Genomic DNA, 12,395 nt, shown 5'->3' on the forward strand with positions numbered 1-12,395 from the left:
TGGATCTAAATGGAAAAGTCAGAATAAAGCAATTTATTTAATATATATGGTTTGTATCCTTGTAATGGTCTCTTGGCTATACTATACTTCTAGTATTACTAACACAAGTGTTTAACATACTTTTCAACAAAAAATTACCTTAGAATCTATTACCCACCCTTTACACACCCATTATCATTTTAATTATCTATGGTCATTCAATATATGAATTTATATCATTTTATTTTATTCAATTTTGAGCGTGTGTGTTCATTTAAAATACAAGTGACTAAAGAAACAAGAATGAAAATTCCTTTTAAATGGTGTTGATTCATACAATTTTCCATGATGGTAAAATGAAGGATTATGATTAAAATAGATTAAGATTATTAATTATTATAATTAATAGTGCGGTTCTGAGATATCAACTTTGGGTGTTTATACAAGTTCAATTTTACAAATTGTCACTTCTTCATAAAAAATTGAGAATTTTTGCATCAATGTTAATCAGCAATATTAGCCTGCAGTTTTCCTTTTTAGTGGGGTCTTTATCTGGTTTTGTTATCAGAGTAATGCTGAACTCATACAGTGAATTTGGAAGTTTTCCTTCCTTTTCTATTTTTTGAAATAGTGTGAGAATAGGTATTAACTCTTCTTTAAATGTTTGGTAGAATTACCCATGAAGCCATCCAACCCTGGAACTTTGTTTACTGAAAGAATTTGATTACTGATTTAATTTCTTTGCTATCAGTCCATTCAAGTTTTATATTTCTTCTTATTTTGGTTTTGGTAGTTTATATGTTTCTAGGAATTTATCCATTTATTCAAGGTTGTACAATTGTTGGCATATAATATTTTATAATACTCTTTTTATTAAAGTTTTGAATAAGGTGTTCTTTTTTTAATAAATTAATTTTTTATTGGTGTTCAATTTACCAACATACAGAATAACACCCAGTGCTCATCCCGTCAAGTGCCCCCCTCAGTGCCCATTACCCATTCACTCCCACCCCCTGCCCTCCTCCCCTTCCACCACCCCTAGTTCGTTTCCCAGAGTTAGGAGTCTTTATGTTCTGTCTCCCATAATACTCTTTATAATTGTATTTCTGTGGTGTTGATTATTATTCCACCTCTCTCATTTGTGATTTTATTTGTTTTGGTCATTTCTCTTTTCTTTTTGATAAGTGTGGTTAGAGGTTTATCAATTTTATTATTTTTTTCAAAGAACTAGCTCTTGGTTTCACTGATTTGTTCTATTGGTTTTTTAAAATTTCCATATCATTTATTTCTGCTCTAATTTTTATTTCCTTCCTTCTGCTGGCTTATGTTTCATACGTTGTTATTCTTCTAACTCCTTTAGTACATAATAAATTGTCATTTCTGTAAGCAATGCTTTTTACCAGTCATTCACAATAGGTGTTGCTATTTTTTTTTAGTAAAAGTTGATATTACACAAGGAAGTTGCTAATAACCAAGGTTGGAAATAAAGATGTATTATTTATACAAATAGTGTACCTAAGACAGCTTTAGACAGATTTAGGGAACTTCTTTTTCTTAAGATTTATTTATTTATGAGAGAGAAAGAGAGAGAGAGAGAGGGAGGGAGAAGCAGGCTCCATGCTGGGAGCCCGATGCGGGACTCGATCCCGGGAGCCCAGGATCCCGCCCTGGGCCAAAGGCAGGTGCCAAACCGCTGAGCCACCCAGGGATTCCAGATTTAGGGAATTTCATCACAAATATATAGAGCCAATCATAGGAATAAGCAGAAACCACTTTTCAGTTGTTATTCTTCTGGGCAATATGTGGAGCATTAGTTATGCTAAAAATATGTTTACATCTGAAGTGTATATACTAGTAAATTATAATGCTATGGTATGAGATCATACTAAGTCAAAATTTAAGCAAAATATATTGTATCAATGGCTATTTCTAAAAGTTTTTCTAGGTATATTGGATTAGTGAACAGAGTGTTTAATTTTATCTGTAATTTTTTATCTTTTCTGATGAATAGTGAACTGTAAGTATTTATGTCTTGAGTTTGGATTTTCATGATAGATGGATTTGGCTGAATACTGTTTTACAAATCAACAGTTGCTCTACTGACTGCATTTATTACTGAGAGATCAAATAACATCACTTAGAAGAATATCTTTTCTACACTAAATAACTCTGGATGATACTATTAAAACTGGAATATCTACAAACTCACATCAACTTTCACTCTGTCAACAGTTCATTTTTTTCTGAATGTTTTCATATCTTTCTACTTTCTCATTCCAATCTTCCCAAATTTGTCTTCCTATCCACTTTCTTCCTACTTTAACTTTTTATTTCAAACTCTTTTCATTAGTGAAATTTACCAAAACACAACTTTAGAGATTAGGAAATGAAGATTAGCCTGCTCTATTACTAAAATTATAGAAATACTAATAGTGAAGTAATTAGTCAGGAAATTGTACAAAGCTATATTAATCAAGTGTATACAGAAGATCAACACAAAAGAATGTAGAAGTCTGTTTTATGCCAAGTTAATTTTTTTCTGGACATTAGATTAAATATAAAAGATAAATATATCCCACACCACTTATTTTTGTCTGTGAACATATATGACTTGTAGTTCTCTAACTTGAATTCTGAAGATTTCTTCAGCTCATTTATCTACCTCCACTTTTGCTTCAACTACTCAAAATGTAAATCCCCTAGTTGGCCTACTATATAAGCTCTATATTTGATAGGAAAACTCAAATTAGATTTTTTTTTTTTACTGATGTCTCTCCTTAGGACTCATTTTTATGAATTTTCTGTGATAGCTCTTCTTCCCTAAAGCATTGCAACTATTGTTTTTCAATTCATCTCTAAGTTCCTATTCAACTTTCATTTATATTCTGGTCAAGAGGAAACAAAACCAACTTAACTTTGTAGACTTGATGGGAAAATGATAGTTCCTCTAGTTGTGAATATATCTGATTCAGTGATTTTCTCCATCTATTTTCAAGATGATCTAAATATAACTATGCTAGTCTTTCATTTATACCATGCCATACTGACTCTCAAAATTCATTGTTTTAATAAATGAAAAGGTACTGCATACCTTTATGTACAAAAGCCCAAAGTTTACTATTTGACCATCTTAAAATTTTGACTCTGTGATTATAATTACAACTTTCTGATGATTCCTTTAATATACATGGCAGGAATTATAGTTAACCCGAGCCACTTGTGTGATGCCTGTATTTAGCAACTAATTCCAAGTTAACTGTATGAGTCAAAAAGAAAATTAAACACTGAAGAAGTACTGCCTTCCTCAAACATCAAAAGGTGAAATCTAAGAAAATTTCTATAAAAAAGTGAAATAACGCACTGTAAGAAAAAGCACACATATTTAAACTATTTTAAGCTTTATGAAAGAATTAAAATATTTATATAGATATATTATTATAGATTTATATAGATATAATATTAAATAAATATTAATTAAAATATTGATTTATATAGATATATTATTATAGACTTATATAGATATAATATTATTTCTTTAATGTTTTGCTACACTTAGTGTTATTTTTCTTTCTTTCCTTTCTTTCTTCTCCTTAAATGTTCCATCTGGCTTTTCAACAGTTTCTAAGACTCTCAGAGAGAGAGGTCAGTTTTGTTGTTGTTGCTCTTTCCTCTAAAATAGTGGTAGTAGAGCAAAAAGGATCATATAATTTGAGTAAAAATTCCAACTCCAGTGTTTCTAGATGCTGGTTCTTCGGTTGGCTATGTAACCTCAAGAGCTTCAGTTTCCTCATCTGCAAAACTACAATACTATTTTGCAGCATTACTGTGAGGATTACAGATTATGTTTGCAAAATGCCAATGAAGGATTAGGTACTCAAAAATAGTTGTTTTTTACTATTATTGTAGTTGTCTACAACTATTCATAGGGCTTTTTATGTCTCCACACAATAGGTACCAATGAAGTCTCAAATGAAACTTGGTTCCTTCCATATGAAACTGATAACAGAATAAAGGGGATTATAGGTTCACATTTCAATCATTCTTTTTTCTTAAAGGTTATTTATTTATTTATTTATTAATGAGAGACACACACAGAGAGAGAGAGAGAGAGAGACAGGCAGAGACACAGGCAGAGGGAGAAGCAGGCTCCATGCAGGGAGCCTGTCATGGGACTTGATCCCGGGTCTCCAGGATCAGGCCCTGGGCTGAAGTCAGCGCTAAACTGCTGAGCCACCGAGGCTGTCCCTATTTGTTATTTTCTGAAGAGCATTATTTCTGTGAAGCTACTTTGCTACTTTATAAATACTTGCATTTGCAAGTTCTTGTTTTATAGATTTATTTATTTATTTATTTATTTATTTATTTATTTATTTATATTTTATGATAGTCACAGAGAGAGAGAGAAAGAGGCAGAGACATAGGCAGAGGGAGAAGCAGGCTCCATGCACCGGGAGCCCGAGGGGGGATTCGATCCCGCCTCTCCAGGATCACGCCCTGGGCCAAAGGCAGGCGCCAAACCGCTGCGCCACCCACGGATCCCATTGTTTTATAGATTTATGATTAATTAGCTATTTCTTATACCATCTTTCAACTTCCAGTTACACATATTAAATGAAAGAATTGGTTTCCAGTGGCACAGAACTTTCACTTTTGGATTATTTTCTACAAAGTACCAAATAACATTTCTATTCATGATTTGGCAGATTTTAAGCCGTTGAATTTAATTTCTACAAGCCCAAGTCTTAATTACAAAATCCTTGCCTTGTTGTTTTGGAAATGTGGGTCTACAAACTAAAAAACCAAGTCAAAAAAGGCAGAGATGTAGAAAAGCAGGTTGTCAGAGGGTTTAGGGTACACACGATGGCTTCAGAAAGTTGTTCCTATTCCCTTTGATGAAATTCTTATGTAAAATGGGTGGGCAAGATGGCAGAAGAGTAGGGACCCCAAGTCACCTGCCCCCACCAACTTACCTAGATAACTTTCAAATCATCCTGAAAACCTATGAATTCGGCCTGAGATTTAAAGAGAGAACAGCTGGAATGCTACAGTGAGAAGATTTTGCGCTTCTAACAAAGTAGGAAGAAGGAAGGAATAAATAAATAAATAAATAAATAAATAAATAAATAAATAGAATCCAGTGGGGGAGGGGCCCCATGAGGAGCCAGGCTAAGGCCAGGTGGTGAGTGCCTCCAGGACAGGAAAGCCCAGTCATGGAGAAGCAGGAACTTTACCAATCTTTCTGGATGGAAAGATGCTCTCAGGGAACTCGGGAAACACCCCAGGAAGGGCAGTGGAACGCCCCAGGTTCCTGGGGTCACTAACAGAGGAGGTATGCCCAGGGGGAGAGAGCTCCAGACAGCAGGCCGAGTGTGGTAAAGGGCTGGAGCGTGTGCCTGGCAAGACCTCGGGAGCAGCTCAGGCAGCGGCTCAAGCAGGGGCTCCACACAGAGGGGGCTCCATGGCCCTGGGAGCATGATAGCAGCAGCACAGGCCCCAGAGCCCAGGCACTGGGGGACACAGAACATGATCCTGTGATCTCCTTGGGACAGGCAGAGGCAGGGAGGGCACAGGACAGCGAGGATTCTCCTGCAGCTGGTTGGCCCCGAGCTGTGCAAATCAGCATCCCCCGCCCCCGGAGTATCCAGGCCAGTGCAGACTGGGAGACTGAGGTAGTTACTGCAAAAGCTGACTCCAGAACTGGAGAGCTGGCTGCCGCCAGTGGGGTTGTTCCTCCTGATGTCACCCTGTGCCTGGGATGGAGCAGGGCCATCTGGGAACAGGGGCCTCACAGGATAAGCATCTCCCACTGAGCCCTGCACCTGGCACAGGGCATGGCAGCTCCCCCAGGTGTACACACCTGAGAATCAGAACAGCAGGCCCCTTCCCCAGAAGACCAGCTAGAAGGACAGGGAACAAGTAAGTTCTTGACCAAGCAGCACTGGAAAGCTCCAGGGGAAGTCGAGGGACATACAGTATATAGAATCACAGGATATCCCTCCTTATTTTTTATTGTTGTTATTATTCTTGTTCTTTGTTCTTTGTTTTTTTTCCCCTCTTTTTCTCTTTTTTTTTCTTCATTTTCCAGTACTACTTGTTTTTAGCCACTCTGCACTGAGGAAAATGACTAGAAAGAAGAACTCCCCACAAAAGAAAGAATCAGAAACCATACTCTCTACCACAGAGTTACAGAATTTGGATTACAATTCAAGGAGAGAAAACCAATTCAGAAGCACAATTATAAAGCTACTGGTGGATCTAGAAAAAAGCATAAAGGATTCAAAAGACTTCATGACTGCAGAATTTAGATCTAATCAGGCCAAAATTCAAAAACAATTAAATGAGATGCAATCCAACCTGGAGGTCCTAAGACAAGGTTTAATGAGGTAAAAGAACGAGTGAGTGACATAGAAGACAAGTTGATGGCAAGGAAGGAAGCTGGGGAAAAAAAGAGAAAATTAAAAGATCACGAGTAAAGGTTAAGGGAAATAAATTACAGCCTCAGAAGGAAAACTCTACGTTTAACTGGGGTTCTAGAGGGCTTCGAAAGGGAGAGAGGACCAGAAAGTGTATTTGAACAAAACATAGCTGAGAATTTCCCTAACTTGGGAAGGGAAACAGGTGTTCAGATCCAGGAAATAGAGAGATCCCCCCCTAAAATCAATAAAAACCATACAACACCCTGACATTTAAGAGTGAAACTTGCAAATTGCAAAGATAAAGAGAAAATCCTTAAAGCAGCAAGAGACAAGAGATCCCAAAACTATATGCAGAGAAGTATTAGGTTAACAGCAGACCTCTCCACAGAGACCTGGCAGACCAGAAAGGGGTGGCAGGATATATTCAAAATGAGAAGAACATGCAGCCAAGAATACTCTATCCAGCAAGGCTCTCATTCAGATTAGAAGGAGAGATAAAGAGCTTCCAAGATAGGCAGGAACTGAAAGAATGTGTGACCACCAAACCAGCTCTGCAAGAAATATTAAGGGGGACACTGTAAAAGAAAGAGGAAGCCCAAGGAAATAATCCACAAAAACAGGGACTGAATAGGTATCATGATGACATAAAACTCATATCTTTCAATAGTAACTCTGAACATGAATGAGCTAAATGATCCCATCAAAAGGCAAATGGTTTCAGACTGAATAAAAAAGCAAGACCCATCTATTTGCTATCTACAAGACACTCATTTTAGAACTAAGGACACCTATGCCCTGAAAATGAAAGTTTGGAGAACCATTTACCATTCAAATGGTCCTCAAAAGTGAGCAGGGGTAGCCATCCTCATATCAGAAAAATTAAACTTTATCTCAAAGACTGTGATAAGAAATGAAGAGGAACACTATATCATATTTAAAGGATCTATCCAAAAAAAGGACCTAACAATCATCAATATTAATGCACCTAATGTGGGACCTGCAAAGTATATCACAATTAATAACCAATTTTAAGACATACTTAGATAAGAATACACGAAGACTGGGAGACCTCAACATGGCGCTTTCTGTAAATGACAGATATTCTAAGCACAAAATCTCCGAAAAACAAGAGCTTTAAATGATACACTCGACCAGATGGATTTCACAGATATTTACAGAACTTTCCATCCAAATGCAACTGAATACACATTCTTCTCAAGTGCACATGGAACTTTTTCCAGAATATACCACATCCTGGATCACAGATCAGGTCTCAAACAATACCCAAACACTGGGATTGTCCCTTGCATATTTTCAGCCCATAATGATTTGAAACTAGAACTCAATCACAAGAAGAAATTTGGAAGAACCTCAAAAACGTAGACTTAAAGAGCATCCTGCAAAAGATGAATGGGCCAACCAGATATTAGAGAAGAATTAAAAAGATTCATGGAAACTAATGAGAATGAAGAAAAAACTGTTCAAAATCTTTGGGATACAGCAAAACCAGTCCTGAGAGGAAAATACATCTCAATAGAAGCATCCCTCAAAAAACTGGAAAAAAACTCAAATAAAAAGCTAACCTTGCACCTAAAGGAACTGGAGAAAGAACAGCAAATAAAACCTACACCAAGAAGAAGAAGGGACTTAAGAAAGATTTGAGCAGAACTCAATGAAATAGCTATCAGAAGAACTGTGGAACAGATCAACAAAACCAGGAGTCAGTTCTTTGAAAGAATTAATAAATAGATAAACCATTAGCCAGCCTTATTAAAAACAAAAGAGAAAGGACACTAATTCATAAAATTACAAATGAAAAAGGAGAGATCACACCAACACCAAGTAAATACAAACGATGTTAAAAACATATGACCAGCAATATGCCAATAAATTAGGCAATTTAGAAGAAATGGACGCATTTCAGGAAAACCACAAACTACCAAAACTGGAACTGGAAGAAATAGAAGACCTGAACAGGCCAATCACCAGGGAGGAAATTGATGTAGTCATCAAAAACCTCCCAAGACACAAAACTCGGGGACCAGATGGCTTCCCAGGGGAATTCTATGAAATTTTTAAAGAAGAAACAATATATATTCTACAAAAGCTGTTCAGAAAGATAGAAAGAGATGGAGTACTTCCAAACTTGTTCTATGAGGCCAGCATCACTTTAATTCCAAAAGCAGACAAAGACCCCACCAAAAAGGAGAATTATAGACCAATATTCCTGATGAACACAGATGCAAACATTCTCAACAAGATACTAGCCAATAGGATTTATCAGTATATTAAGAAGATTATTCACCATGACCAAGTGTGATTTATCCCCAGGATGCAAGGCTGGTTCAACACTCATAAAGCAATCAATGTGATAAATCATATCAACCAGAGAAAAAACTAGAATCACATGATCCTCTCAGTAGATGCAGAAAAGTATTTGGCAAAATACAGCATCCATTCCTGATCAAAACTCTTCAGAGTGTAGGGATAGAGGGAACATTCCTCAGCATCCTAAAATCCAACTACAAAAAGCCCACCGCTATTACCGTCCTCAATGGGAAACACTGGGAGCCTTTCCATTATATCAGGAACACGACAGGGATGTTCACTCTCACCACTGCTATTCAACATAGTACTAGACTCCCTAGCCTCAGCAATCAGACAACAAAAGGAATTAAAAGGCATTCAAGTTGGCAAAGAAGTCAAACTCTCCCTCTTCCCCGATGACATGAGACTGTGCATAGAAGACCCAAAAGACTCCACTCCAAGTTTGCTAGAACTCATACAGCAATTCGACAGTATGGCAGGATACAAAAACAATGCCTAGATTTCAGTAGCATTTCTATACACTAACAATGAGACTGAAGAAAGAGAAATTAAGGAGTCAATCCCATTTACAATTGCACCCAAAAGCATAAGATACCTAGGAATAAACCTAACCAAAGATGTAAAGGATCTATACCCTAAAAACTACAGAACACATCTGAAAGAAATTGAGGAAGACACAAAGAGATGGAAAAATATTCCGTGCTCATGGATTGGAAGAATTAATATTGTGAAAATGTCAATGCTACCCAGGGCAATTTACACATTTAAAGCAGTCCTTATCAAAATACCATGGACTTTCTTCGAGAGTTGGAACAAATCATCTTAAGATTTGTGTGGAATCAGAAAGGACACTGAAAAGCCAGGGGAATATTGAAAAAGAAAGCCAGAGCTGGGAGCATCACAATGCCAGATTTCAGGTTATTCTACAAAGCTGTGATCATCAAGACAGTGTGGTACTGGCACAAAAACAGACATATAGATTAATGGAGCAGAATAGAGAGTCCAGAAGTGGACCCTCAAGTTTATGGCCAACTGATATTCGACAAAGCAGGAAAGACTATCCACTGGAAGAAAGACAGTCTCTTCAATAAATGGTGCTGGGAAAATTGGACATCCACATGCAGAAGAATGAAACTAGACCATGCTCTTTCACCATACACAAAGATAAACTCAAAATGGATGAAAGACCTAAATGTGAGACAAGCATCCATCAAAATTCCAGAGGAGAACACAAGGTAACACCTTTTTTGAACTTGGCCACAGCAACTTCTTGCAAGATACATCTATGAAGGCAAGGGAAACAAAAGCAAAAATGAATTATTGGGACTTCATCAAGATAAAAAGCTTTTGCAAAGCAAAAGAAACAGTCAGCAACCTACAGAAAGGAAGAAGATATTTGCAACCTACAGAAAGGGAGAAGATATTTGCAAATGACCTATCAGATCCGCATCACTAGCCATCAGGGAAATACAAATCAAAACCATAATGAGATACCACCTCACACTAGTTGAGAATGGTGAAAATTAACAAGACAGGAAACAACACATGTTGCAGAGGATGTGGAGAAAGGGGAACCCTCTTGCACTGTCAGTGGCAATGTGAACTGGTGCAACCACTCTGGAAAACCGTTGGAGGCTCCTCAAGAGTTAAAAATAGAACTACCCTTCGACCCGCAATTGCACTGCTGGGGATTTACCCCAAAGATACAGATGCAATGAAACGCCGGGACACCTGCACCCCGATGTTTATAGCAGCAATATCCACAATAGCCAAACTGTGGAAGGACCCTCATTGTCCTTCGAAAGATGAATGGATAAAGAAGGTGTGGTGTATGTATAGAATGTAATATTACTCAGCCATTAGAAATGACAAATACACACCATTTGCTTCAACGTGGATGGAACTGGAGGGTAATATGCTGAGTGAAATAAGTCAGTCGGAGAAGGACAAACATTATATGGTCTCATTCATTTCGGGAATATAAAAAATAGTGAAAGGGAATAAAGGGAAAGGAGAGAAAATGAGTGAAAATATCAGTGAGGGTAACAGAATATGAGAGGCTCTTAACTCTGGGAAACGAACAAAGGTTAGAGGAAGGGGAGGTGGGCAGGGGCTTGGGGTGACTGGGTGACAGGCACTGAGGGGGCACGTAATGGGATGAGCATTGGGTGATATGGTATATGTTGGCAATTTGAACTCCAATAAAAGAATTTAATAAATAAATAAATAAATAAATAAATAAATAAATAATAAATTAAAAAATTCTTTTGTGAAATCATTACCTTATTCCAGGTTTAAATTTCCGATCTTTCATCAATGTTAATAGCTTTCCAATTGGTCTTAATGGTTAACTTATTTCAAGCTTATGCATTTATTGTTTGCTAGTTTGAGTCCTAAAACCAACCCACTTTCCTTGAGTTTTTGCAGACCATTGACCTTGAGGGTTGAAGGGCCATACTTTCTGAAAAGATAAGGCCTGACCACATTTGAAAACAGCTGCCTCTGATGCCAGCAAGTCTGTTCAAGTTCATGTTGACATGCAATTAACTGCTTGAGCACCAGCTTTTCCAGCACATAGCCCACTATTTCCCACACTTCCTTATTAAAACTCTGTGGCTTCAACTGGACTGGGAAGATGGTCTTAGGGACATTAGTCCACTATCTTCCCAAGTTTCTAGCTTCCTGAATAAAGCAATTTTCCCTTCCCACCATTACTTTTCTCTCAAATATAGTTTTTTTTTTTAAGTGATGAGTGGCCAAAAGTGTTTGGAAATGGTTCTTTATCTGGTAAGAGATTTTGATGAACTAGTCAAGATTTGTGCTTCCAATATGTCCAGCCGCCACCCCCCTTGGGATTCCTGGGGTGGAGCAGTTGGCTCAGACAGTGCCAGGACGTATGCATTTATTTCCCAAGCCAGTGGCTATGATAGTTGGAGCCATCTGCTCATGGTTAGTGAGCCTTGGGTGGGAGACTTTGACAGATTTCCTCAAGCAGCTGCCCAAACTCCTTTTGTTTCAAGGAGGCTCCCTGTCTTCTCCAAACTGGTATGGACTGCCTACTGTGGTTTTTGTTGGTGGAGAGGAAGCATGCATCTGTTTATCTGTTTGAGCTGAGATATCAGATCAAGTCAGTTCACTGGCATGCATCCAGGAGTCCTTTTTCTATGCCATCTAGGCTTTTAGCCATTTCAACCTTTATGGGGCAATCTCTGGTACCAGTGGTAAGAGAATTGGCTCATAAGTGACTCCATACCAATCTGTCCTTGAAGGAAAGGAATTTCTCTGTCTCAGAAGTACTTTGTCTGTTTTAGGATGGAATAATACACACTGGAGTGGGGATACCTGGGTGGCTCAGTGGTTTAGCGCCTGCCTTTGGCCTAGGGTGTGATCCTGGGGTCCCGGGATCTAGTCCCATTTCAGGCTTCTGCATGGAGCTTGCTTCTCCCTCTGCCTGTGTCTCTTCCTCTCTCTGTGTGTCTCTCATGAATAAATAAATAAAATCTTTTAAAAAAATCACACACTGGAGTGATTTCTTATCCTAAAAAATGGTATTTTATTGTTAATGCTTCTGGGAATATGTATGTTTTGAGCTTGAAAGAAAAACACCATTAAGTGAATGCCTAAATTATTATATCATTTTGTAAATCAGAGTTATTTTGTCAGAGATCAGAT

General features: G+C 37.7%; 1 protein-coding gene across 2 annotated transcripts in view; it reads right to left on the bottom strand.

The window, feature by feature from the left end:
• The window catches only part of KLHL4 (kelch like family member 4), a 154,815-nt gene that overhangs the window by 42,833 nt on the left and 99,587 nt on the right, over positions 1–12,395 (bottom strand). The window lies entirely within an intron of this gene.

Source organism: Canis aureus, chromosome X (assembly GCF_053574225.1).
Source record: "Canis aureus isolate CA01 chromosome X, VMU_Caureus_v.1.0, whole genome shotgun sequence".
Classification (NCBI taxonomy): Eukaryota; Metazoa; Chordata; class Mammalia; order Carnivora; family Canidae; genus Canis; species Canis aureus.